This window comes from Mixophyes fleayi, chromosome 5 (genome assembly GCF_038048845.1).
Source record: "Mixophyes fleayi isolate aMixFle1 chromosome 5, aMixFle1.hap1, whole genome shotgun sequence".
Taxonomy (NCBI): domain Eukaryota; kingdom Metazoa; phylum Chordata; class Amphibia; order Anura; family Limnodynastidae; genus Mixophyes; species Mixophyes fleayi.
The window spans coordinates 177279837-177292738 of record NC_134406.1 but is presented as its reverse complement, the minus strand read 5'-3'; positions in this window follow the sequence as shown (position 1 = coordinate 177292738).

Sequence of the window (12902 nt, the reverse complement as noted above, 5' to 3'; positions counted from 1 at the left end):
GTGATGATATAGTGAATATAAAAAATGATCACTATCAGGGTGCTGCTTTGTGGCTGATAGCACTAGTTTCTTAAAGCGGGAGTTCCCACTCATCCCGAGTTGTACTTGAAAAAAACAAAATGATCACAATAAATCAAATCTCATGTTAAACTATACTCATCTGCTCCTGTATCAAACTAGCCTACCACAGGTACGTCACCGAAATTTAATAAGGTCAGATGGGGTCTCCAGCCCATAGATTTCTTTAGAAGGTAACAGACTCCAATGCCCTCCCAAGATGGAGCTGGAATGCAGCACAGAGATTAGGAAGATGATAATGACTTCTCAAAAACAACCACAAAACAAGACCTCAGTTGCATGATCTGTCTCTTTTTGCAGTACATCATCTTCTCTTTGTACGCTGCTTTGTCTCATCATTTGGATCCTGAACACCTGTGCCCAGTGGCGGCTCCGGGGGGCGGAGGGGCGATCGGGCCCCCTAGCAGGGGCTTGCTGCCGGCGGCTGCACACTATGTGCAGGTTCGTTCGACAGAGACAGGCAGGGAGAGGGTGCTGACTGGCTGCTCTGACTGTGTTTTAAAAACAATCAGAGCGGCCGGGCAGCACACTCTCCCCTGCCTGTCTCTGCCGAATGGACCAGTACATAGTGTGCAGCCGTAGGCAGCCTTAGCTGTCAAAAAGGGGATGGGGATTAAATCGCACCCCCCCTAAATCTCCCCTGGTACCCCGGTAAAATTATTTTCTAGATCCACCCCTGCCTGTGCCTGGCCTTTAAAGTCTACCTTTTCCAACAGACTGGTACCAGTTCATCAATTGTTGCTGTTCCTGATCTCACTCACAGTGCTCCTGTAAGTGAGACCTTTTCCTGATTGTTTTTCACGTATTAGACTTCTGCTTGGATTATCGTTTTGTACCGAAGTCATATGACCATGACTTCGGCTTGTTGTCTTTGCTTCTGTTTGCTCCTTGGTACTGTTGAGGATCTCCCGGCTTCTGGCCTGGCTTGCTGACATTCCTCCTGTGTACTCCTTCTGTGGAGCATCCAGCTATCGTCTGTGAGCCTCTGCTGCAGACAACACATAAGTAAGTCTTCAACTCCAATTTAGTATATTCAGTTCCTGCTACGTCATGAATATTTTCCAGCATCCAGCTATCACCTGTGATTATCCAGATTCTCCTGCAGACAGTATATATATATATATATATATATATATATATATATATATATATCAGCCTTCAGTCCCTGCCAATTATAGACTGTTCCTCTGAACATTTTGCTATATTTTGTATTTACAGTTTCTTACTTACTTTAGTTTCTTATATTGTTGATTTCGTTTAACTCAGTGCCTGTTATATGTGGAGCCTATGGACTTAAGTTAGTTGTATTTACTATTGCCTGCAACAAGTTACTCATCTGTTTGATTCTTGCCTTAAATAAAAAACTCAGTTTTTGCATTCAACATCTCTCTGGGGTTTGAATACTGTAAAATCTCTGAGTGCTAGGAAACCTAACACTTAGAGATTTTACATAAAACATAGAGAAACTGTAGCAATATGAGATTTCTAAAGTCAGGCACTCTCCAGAGATATTACAGCCAGAGGGAAATGTGTTCAGCATTTTGAGACTCATCTGAAACAACAGGGAGAGGCAAACACTAGAAAACATTTTGGTGCTTTCTTCTTAGCACGTACATATAATATGTATGTGTGCTATTTTTAACAAATTTTTAATGTACGAGGGACAGGGAATTGTTTCTCATGTATTAGTGAGGTTTTTGAAGTTTTATTGATTTTTAATATTTTACACAATATTTATTTGTAATTGGATGACATAATAAAAATGGATATTAAAAAAAAACCACAAGCAAGATCATTAGGTTTATTTCTTATGGACTGCCATATATCATTATACAGAAACATAAAGCACAACACCTGCATGTAGAATAACCCAGAATGTAATATTAGGCACTTCTATGTGGTTCAGGTAACAGATGCACAATACATGCCTGAAAGGCAATGATCTGTTGAATCATACATCTTATGCAGCTGGTCCAAAATAGAATGTGCAGAGCTAGTGGAACCTTGCAGCCAGCAGCTACTTGTGGTAGAGACATACCACATCATAATTTTTCACTTAAAAGGATATAAACGGCAATAAAATAGGATTTGTTAAATGACATGCACAGCAGGTTTCAGAACTTGGAGTTAAAGAGGAACTTTACATTTGGAGAACTATTTTGTCTGGGCATATTTGTTATTTTGCCCTTGGATATAACAATAGACAATCATTGGTCTCTACATTGCATACAAAAAATCTATTGCATTCTCTAAAGGCATGAAGTATAAACACATTTATATTGTGCCATGGAAATCTATTAAAGTGGAGTTTCCTTTTGAGTCACCTTTGTATGCAGGGAGAAAAGCATATCTTTTACTTACTCAAAGGGATTTTCCAGTTTACAGCTTTTTTCTTTACACCCCCCTCCCCAGATTAATAGGTTGGTAGTCATGTAATCACCTGACACAAATCACGATGAATATAACAGCGATAATATAATGATATCGACTAGCCATGCAACTGACATCTAGTATTTCCGGCAGCTAAAATCCCCTTCAAATGTAAAATGCAGTAAAAAATCGCGTCACTTTTAATGGACATCATGATAACTGCATTTTTAAAGTGGCAATGGGTGGACCCACAGCCGGTATAATGTAATCCAGGCTGTGGGTCCACCCAGTTTGAGAAGATAACCATCCAGGACTGTCGCAGGCTGATCCACAGCCTGCTAAGAGACTATAACACCCTTGACAGTACTGAGGAAGAAGAAGACGACGATTGATTGTTATTGATTGTTGTCTCCCTCTCCCCATTGTGTGTATTTTCAATAAAATCTTTGGTTTGTGCCTCCCCTCCCTTCCCCCCTCCAACCCATTCCCCCATCACAGTTTAAAGTATTACTGAATGTCATGTCTATTTATGCACCCCTCCCATTCGGTCTGTCCTCAATAAAACTTTTTTGCTGGTTACTCCCCCACCCTACCCCTCTCACCTACCTCCCCCTCACATCCAATGTTGTTTTATTGTAATGTGATATTGTGTAAAGTTTGAATGGTTAGTGCAGTACTTGTTGTATAGTGTAGGACGTTATATCTTGTACTTTATACCCTGTATTGTACTAAAATGTATACATGATTATGTTTTACGGTGTACTGTGTACACTTGAATGTAATGTATTGCTTGTGTTTTTTGTACTTTATACAAATAAAATTACTTTTTCAATCAAAAATTAACCTGTTATCAAGTAATATCAAAGTTTGTCTATACATTCCACTGTGCTAGGTGTAATTAAACACAGGAATATTTGAGATTAGTTTCCCTAACCTCAAAAACCAGAAATAAACCTTTATATTACCTTTTAATGATCTTCCTAACATGATATATACTACAGGTATTTGTTGGCAAGCTATAGAATAAAAAAGGTTTATTTGCGGTGTCAAGTCATTTCAGCACAATACATTTAAAAGTAGTTCAGAGCGGTTTGTGCAAACTGTTTTTTAGCTTTGTTAAATCAAATATACATAATCAAATAGAGTCCTACATCAACCTTCTACTTTCCAAGAATTGGTGAATAAAACAATTATTATTGCTTAGAATGGCCTTTAATGACACCACGTTTCCCTCTAACCACCATCAAAAGTGGGTGCTAGCAACAATATGTTAAATTCCCCTCCCTTTAGATTGTTCGGTCCTTTGAGCAGGGCTCTCCTACCTTCTGTTTCCATCACTTTAACTGCGCTCTCCAGCTACTCAGCTCACCTCCTCTCAGTCCCTCTGACCTCTGTCTCCTCTCGCTTCTCTCCGCTCCCCTTAGTGACTCTCAACCTGTCATCCGTGCCCACCCTCTTGGGCCATAGTTACCTGCCTGTACTCACTTTTCCCCTCCCTCCCTCTCTTTCATGCTGTGCCTGAGCCCCCAGAGTTATAGTGCTTACTGTTACTTGTACTGTGCTGTTTCACCTTGTACTGTGCCATTGTTTGTCCTTGTACGGCGCTACGGATACTTTGTGGCGCCCTATAAATAAAAATTAATAATAATAATAATAATAATAATAAAATGATCAAATAAAAAAAAAGTATACAAAACAATTATCTAAATTATTGATACATTTTAGGTGGCATTTAACAATTAAATGTTACCGTGTTTCCCCGATAATAAGACCTAGTCACTTTATAAGCCCTACCCTAAATTCCCTTCCTACAGCTAAAATAAGCCCTACCCCGAAATTAAGCCCTATCACGAGCGCCATTTTCTCGACGCTCCGATACGGTACACACTGGTACCCTATTCGTCCACCTTTCCTGACATGGATGCCGCGATTTTGCGCCGGCATCCAATCACAGGCTGCAGCAGTGAGCGTGCTCCTCTTCCTTCCCCCTGACGTGCCAGCACCATTGTTGAGAGCCGCGGAGGAGAGCTGAGACGCGAGGCAGGACACAGAAAAAAACAGGTATGCAGCACTGAGGGGGGGCATGATGGGGATAAAAGGAGCACTGAGGAGGCATGATGGGGATAAAAGGAGCACTGAGGGGGCATGATGGGGTTAAAGCAGCACTGAGGTGGCATGATGGGGTTAAAGCAGCATTGAGGGGGCATGATGGGGTTAAAGCAGCACTGAGGGGCATGATGGGGATAAAAGGAGCAATGTCAATGTTAATTATAATAAGCCCTACCCTGAAAATAAGCCCTATGGTGTGTTTTTGACCCAAAAAAAAAAGACAGTGTCTTATTATCGGGGAAACACGGTACATAAAGTATAATTACTTAAAAATAGGAAACACACCTGATTAATCTGCTTTGCTTTTATGTAACCATATAGTTTATGTACATTTTATCTGAGTTATATAATAGAAATAATTTACATTTGAAAAAATTGTTGTCGCACTAGTATTTATTGATAAAGACTGTAGCTCATAGCCAAATAATTCATTTAATAATTCTTTTATTTTATTTTTATATGTATCATTGGTGAATTGTCGCTCTCGGCGGCATTGAGGTGCTACCGTACCAGTTAAATAAAGACATTACAAAAGGAGAGAGAAGACAGAAACTGATTTGATATATGGTGCACAAAAGTCTTGTTCCAAACTAATTAAATAGTGAATACCATATATGTACTCCAATTAAATAAAACTTAACTTTTATTTTATTTATAATAAAATTGTGTTATTCTATTAAAACCATTAGTGTCTGTCTTCTCTACAAGTAGTTGAGCGGTGAAGGATTTTTGCATATCCTTAGTGTATATCTTCAAAGTGCAAAAACATTAAGGTTATGGGACTGTGCAACCGCCTTTTCTATATGTGTCTACAATACACTGTTGTGGATTGAATAATAGAAAAGTTTTCCTTTATGAGTCATAATTGAGGTGTACACTGAAGACAAGCCCACACATCCTTCACAAGTTTCATTTTTTTTTATGGCAGATGTGAGAAGGGGAGGGCTGACAAATTTTAGCCTGGGGGGCAAGACTACGTATATCTCCCAATTCCACGAATCGAGTAGAAATGCTCAGGCTCGGTTTACTGAAAACCGGTTTTCTGAAAACCGAGCCCACCCAAACTTAGGGGATTCGAGTAGGCTCGCAAACCGGCTCGTTACTTTTGCACGTCCTCGGATCTGAATCGAGGAAAAACGTCATTGTTGCGTTGTCAGATCTCGCAGGTTTTGGATTCTATAAGTATCTCCCTCCCCAAGAGATCCAGCACCATTGCTCACACAAAAACAGGGGTAGCAGTGTTATTGTCACTCTCCAGTCTCAGGTGACGTTGCTCTGTGCCATTGGTCACACAGAAACAGGGGTAGCAGTGTTCTTGTCACTCTCCAGTCTCAAGTGACGTTGCTCAGTGCCATTGGTCACACAGAAACAGGGGTAGCAGTGTTCTTGTCACTCTCCAGTCTCAAGTGATGTTGCTCAGTGCCATTGGTCACACAGAAACAGGGGTAGCAGTGTTCTTGTCACTCTCTAGTCTCCAGTGCCATTGCCAATACAGAAACTGGAAGGGTAGTAGTGTTCTTGTCACTTGACAAAAATTGACTGGAAATGATTATAAATTAATGTTATTGAGGTTAATAATAATGTAGGGATAAAAAAAACGAAATTATGTGATTTTAGCAACCAAAAAAATTAGGATCCAAAACCAAAATCAAAACACGCGAGGGCGGTTTTGCCAAAACCAACACATGAAGTTAATCCAGATCCAAAACCAAATCCAAAACACGGGGGTCAGTGAACATCTCTAGAATCGAGTCAAACATGCTGACTAACATGTTGCAACATAATCTTCTGAAATCAGAACTGTCCCACCTAAATCATGACACTAAGATGTCTGTATTATGTCCATGCAAATTAAATAAATGTAAAAATAAGTTATTAAAATACTCAATAAATTTGTATCAAATAGCAGAAGAAGACAGTGGATACAGTCATATGAAAACCTTGTAAAATTTAATAAATTCACGCTAACGGGTTTTTTTGAGAACTTTGACATAATGGGTTGCTACTTCCTGTTATATGATGCCTCTTAATAGTCCTGATTTTAGAGCAAATGTTCAGATCTTGGACCCTAGAAGGCGTGTAGCCTATTGTTAAGTAGGGGTGGTTCATGAAAATGTGATTGTGGTTGTGTGATCTGGGTGGGATTTGTGGGGCAGGGTGTGCTCTCAGCAAATCAGAGGTGGGGTTAATGTCATTAAGATGTAGTGTTTTTTAAATGTTCAGAGGTATATTATACAGTCATCAAAACCAAACGATAAAAAAAATATTGATCTACTCCACAATGAAATTGTACTATAAACATTGTATATTAATAAGCAGTTTTCTGTTCCTTCCACTTCCTGTGCATTGAGCACATTTCTAAAACTGTTTCCTACCATATGTAAACTCATTGGTGCAGGGCTACATCTACTGTTTATAGAAGTCATTGTATGTAATCTGTCACTAACACGATCACTTTTTTGAGCAGTGCTGCGTAATTTGATGGTGCATTATAAAACAGGTAATTAAGGGCACTAAATGTAACATAATTGTTTGGTGCAATGTGGAGGAATAATTAACAGTGTTCTGTGTTAACCAGTTTATTTAGTTTGGAAGTTTTAATATTGTATTGAAAAGTAACAAATAAATTACCTATAATGGACATATTCCTCAGTTACAACCATAGACATAGCTGGGATTCAGCTGCTGTGTCTCATACAGAGAAAGCATTAATAAAGTAGATCAGACCTGGCCAACCTTTGGCTTTCCAGGTGTAATGAAACTAAATGTCCCAGCATGCCCTGTTAGCTATCAGCTGGCTTTCTACTGGCAAAGCATGCTGGGGTTTGTAGTTTCACAGGATCAGGAGAGCGACAGGTTGGCCAGGCCTGGAATAGATGATCTGTATTATGTCATGAACCATGGTTTAGTTATTTATTTTATTTTATTGATCTCAGATAAAACATAAACTTGGAGATTTGCATCAGTTTTTAACATGGACTTCAGGAAGACTTTTTAAAGAAAATTATATGATATTGTATTTTGTGTCTCCGTGAGCCGAATATTATTATTATACTAGATAAAACATTATGATTTTGTGAACCCCTCTGCCTAGCTTGTTTAGTTGGATAGATGGCAGAGTGCATCTAAAGTCACCTGCAGGTAACATTAGCTAGGCCTAACTCCATGACAGACCCACTATCACTGTGTGGTCCAGCTTCGCACATTGTCGGCTATTACAGGAGGAATCTCTGCTAATTTTTCCTAGCATTTCAGCCTCAACAAGGCGCAATGTGTCTCTGTGGACTGTTCCGGAGTCACATTGTGCTGAATTGAATCTCTCCCTGTCTTTGAAAAGTACAATCAGTTAACTCTTCGTAGTTTCAATGGGAGCTGCAGATCAAAATCTTGCCAGGCAGTGGCATAGCTAAAGGTCTCTGGGCCTCAATGCAAAGGCTAACACATGGTAGGTAAAAACTAGCTTGTCCTTAATTTAAAATCCAGCTTCCTTCACTCCCCTCCATCACCAATATTTATGTTCCCGTGATTCCGAAACTCTGCTCCACTTGTGTTTTTAAAAGGGTCATGGCAATCCTTGTCACTCATTTTGCTTTCCTTAAAGTCAGAACTTTTTATCAGAATGGAGGCATGAACAAGCACTACTGAGGGTGAATTTGTGAAGGGGGAGAGGGCGGTCATGTGTGTACTTGTCACCATCCTTGCCTCTCCTACTCACTTATCCTCAAGCACCCACCTAAAGATGACTCATTGTCTTCAGCCTCTGCCATGGGAATACATGAAGATTAAAATCTTACTACATTTTAGTTTCATGTTTTCTTTTTACTTTGGAGAAGTATTATTTTTTACACCCCTACCCCAAAAGAGTCTTGCCCTAGGCTGCAGCCTAGTCAGCCTATTGGATAATAAGGCCCTGTTGCCAGGTGCCCCTATTTTTACCTGGATAATGGGAGTGGAAGCAGCAATCATGTCATGGCATACTATAGCCTTTACACTTGACCAGATATTGGTGCTGGCCTTTCCCCTTGTGGGAGTCCAGGATGTTCACCACAATATACTCCAGATGGGATCCCTGGACTTGAATAGGAGGTGGAACCTTTAGGAATAGTTTTTAGCAAAGACACGTAGAACACTGGATGTATTTTTCGCATGGAGTTTGGCAACTGAAGTTCACAATGGAAAGAATTTTTATGATCTGAAAAGGACCAATATAGTGTCCTGACAACTTGTGCAAAGGCTGTACCAAATGAATTTTTTTTGTGGAAATCCATACTTGTTGGCCTACTTGGTAAAGATAATGACAAGACAGAATTGTGTAGGATATCTGAGCCCACTGCAGAGTTTGGAGTAAGGTTTGATGAATTCTATGGATGATTTGAAGCATCTCAAAAATAGCTGACAAGGAACAACCAGCCCAAAAAGGGGGATAAGCCCATATGTGGAAACCATGGTTAGCAAAGAATTGTTTGTGGGTTGAATTAGAACATTGCTGTATGCAAACTCAGCTATCAATAGTAGCTAAGTACAGCTATCTGGCAGAAAGGTGACATATGTCCTGATATACTGCTCAAAGGTCACCAATAGTGTCAACTGATTAATTTTAGAGTTGCATGGACCTGTAGCATCCAGCAGTTAAAGTGTTATGATTCCACCGTAAGACCTCTCTTTGTAATTTTTCAGTAGGTTTAAACAATTTTGGTTTACATATCATGGGTAGAAAGCCTCTATTCCGATTTTAGGGTACTTTTGAAGCTCAGGGAATACACAACCTCTCCTCGTAGCGGCAGTGGTAAGTGTACGGAAAGGGCCATAACCAATCTTGACACCTTGGCTCCTTTAGAATTAATATCTTCTAGACATTGAAATGAGGCCGAACTTTCAGACTTAAGTGACAGAGCATTTGTCTTAGTGTTGCAAGAGCTGGCCTGTATGAAACTGAAAGCGGAAACACTGTGCCTGATGAGAATTAAGTCCCTTAGTACAGTAGGCTTGAGATATTCTAGGTTTCTGTGGTCTGTGAAGACAGCAAATGGAAATGGAGCTCCTTCCAGTAATTTCACCACTCTTTGAAAGCTGCTTTTATAGTAAGCAGTTCCTTACTCTCAATTCCATAATTTTGTTCAGCTGGTATTAATTTTTGTGCATAAGGATGGAGAATTATTTTTTCACCTCATCTTTGGGACACAATCGCTCTATAACTTTGTCTGTCTATGGTAATAATTGGCAAAGCCAATAAAGTGTTACATCTCCTTAACATCTTTGGGAATAGGTCAATCAACAATGGCTTTGGTTTTCGCCGGATCCATCTGTAAGCTTTGCAGAGAAATAATATGATTAAGGGTTTCCAATAATGTTTGTCCGAAGGAACATTTTTCCAACTTGGTAAAATGACTGTGTTGCCAGAGATGTGCTAAGACAATACGGACATATTTTCTACAAGTTAACCCGTGCATGATACTCATGCATTCTAGTCAAATCAAGCTACTTAAGGTGTTAAAAAGGTTCTTGTCATGCATTTGGGCCATAATAAAGCGCCCTTTATTAACGTGGTTTTGTTCACATGTCACCACCTCATCATTCTTCTCCATCACCTCATCCATCATTTTCAGCGCCACATCTATCTAGATGTCTATCCAGACACAGGGATCTCTCTCAGCGGTCCTGAGTATCACACTCCTCTCACTCTGTCACCCCCGGCAACCACCAACCACTCCCCACTGTCACCCCCGGCAACCACCAACCACTCCCAACTGTCACTTCTCCTTCAAGAAATATATATATATATTTTTAAAATCTTTATAAACACTTTTAACAATTAACAAATTAAATTAACAAATTAAAAACATCTTAGTATACCAAATTTCAGCCCTTTCTGAATTTTTTTTTACACACACACTAAGAATTTAGTAGGTCAGTGTATAACTCCGCCCAGCAGGTGGCGATGCAGCTTGGTTTTATTTTTTCCACACACACACACAGACAGACTAACACACGCCACTAGACATTTATATTATAGATGTTTCGGAAGAGACTGTGTCAGCACCTGAAATAAGCCTCAGGGGTTGGCAACTCATTACTAACAGCAGGTCATTAGGCCATTCCTTGATGCAGGTTTACACAGATGAGATGAAAGGATGCATCAGGTTATTAGATGAGCCTGTTGCTTACTGGACAGAGCCTGCACTGCTGCAATCCAGAGTTGGCAAAGAGGTGTTATCCCAAATGGTGACCTGTGTGCAAACAAAGAAGATCTCATAGCATTTCAGACTTGTGAACCAACTGCATGGTAACGCAGGGACTTAAGTAGTACCTGACAGTCACCACTGTTGCTCACTAGTGCCGCACCACTTCCTCCATGTGAACCGCTGTTTATAAATTTCAATCTGACAGACTCAGGTTAGTGAAAAAGTCATCACGTCAGCTAATCAATGGAAGTGGAAATAGCGGTGCAGTGCTGGTGAGATACAGTGACATCTGTATAATTAACAAGTACCAAAAGAAAATATAAAGTTATTGTTTAATATAATAAATTAATATAATCTCATCTTTCTTTCTTTCTTTTTACTTCTCTCTTCTGAAGTCTCCAGTGCAGGAGGAGTGGTGTTCAATCAGATGAGCCATGTCTACGGGAGCCAGTTACTGACAATATGACTCCCATTGAATGTCTTAGGTCAGCATCCATTCGCTCAGGTAGCATTGATCGTGTCTTTGAGGACTTGTCATTCACTATAACATCATTGGTCTTATGGGACTCATAGTACCAATGTTGCTATAGTGGCCAACGTGGCTGCACAGGCCACAAACATTGCTGCCCAGCCAGAGAAGACAAATCAACATGTGTCTGTCCTGGGGGTATGTGTCGTACTGCCCCCTGGCCCATCTCCCTCCTGCTAATGTGGTTGCTAACACCTCTACCCCTATTGCTACGCCACTGTTGACAATGCAGAACATAAAGTAGATAAGCGTATAATGGTTTTATTAAAAAACATGTTGCAGCTCATTAGAACAGTAGTTACCTTTCATTGAGGGAAGCAGCAGCAGGTACCAATAAAATACACAATTCAAGCTACAGGCACTTGCTTAGATCAAAGCTTTTTAAGTGGTAACAAATGGGTACAATGCTAATATAGCTACAGTGTTAGATTTCCTTGAGTAATGCCATGTGTAGTTTTATGGCTATTATATAAAGCAGAAAGTAGGTTTGCATAGTTTATTTTAGATTGCATTATGCACTATTTATGTAATTTTATGGATTTATGTAATTTAATGGATAACATTAATTATTTAAAGCTATAGCCACGGGCCTCCTACTCAATCTCTGAACCCCTAGCTCCTATCACATCAGTTAGGTTTTGTATTATATAGTAATACAGGTGTGGGTTTTATGCCGACTGCTGGGAACTTGGGGGAAAAAAACAAACATCTGATGGCTGTGTTGCGGAACAGCAGCAAATGTTTAGTTTACATTCTTTCTGGTTTCGAAACTCTCTGGATAATGGTTTTCAGGATAACAGATCTCATACCTGTACAATAATAATACATTACCTAAACAGAAAATAATTTAAATCAAAAAATATTGCAGTTTTAAAACCACACAATAGGCCACATAGAGAGAACAAACAATTTACTCAAAGTTTGGCAAATTTGGTTGATTTGGGTTATATATGATTTAAAGAGTAACTGTGACCAAGTCCTCTGATGTCATCATATTACTTTATTGAATAGTGCCTTGTGCATTAAGTTGCTAGGAAAAAATAACAAACCCTTGTCCCCCCCTTCATGACCCTGTTTGGGCCAGCTTCCTACGAACCAACTAATGACTCCTCTACCATTAATAATATGGAGACTAACCGCGTGTACTTGCAAGTGGTGGAAGTGAGGAGGTACTTTTTACACCTGTCCAGGACCATACTTCTTGGAGCTTTTTACCTTTCACATGTAATATTACACCTTATATCCTTCCTCCATTCCGGCCAGTTTATTCTCTGTGAAACTGATGCATACAATTATAATCTGGTTGTGAAATAACATTTTAGCCGACTTCATTTATTATGTGAATCAAGCCAGGCTCGGACTGGCCTGCAGGGCAGCAGGACTATCCACCGGTAGGCCCCGCCACATTATAGCCACGCCCCCTCCGTTGTTAGGGAGGAGCTAGGAAAACAGCTGACTCCCGACTTGCATACAATTCATCTTTTGGACATACGCGGGAACAGGAAGGGACAGATGCGTTCCACAGTGGAACGTAGGCACCTTCCTCTCCAACAGTAACAAGCACGGACCATGAGAAACATCCTCTGATTTCAGCACACTGGGTACCCGGCCACCATCTCTATATACATCGAAAC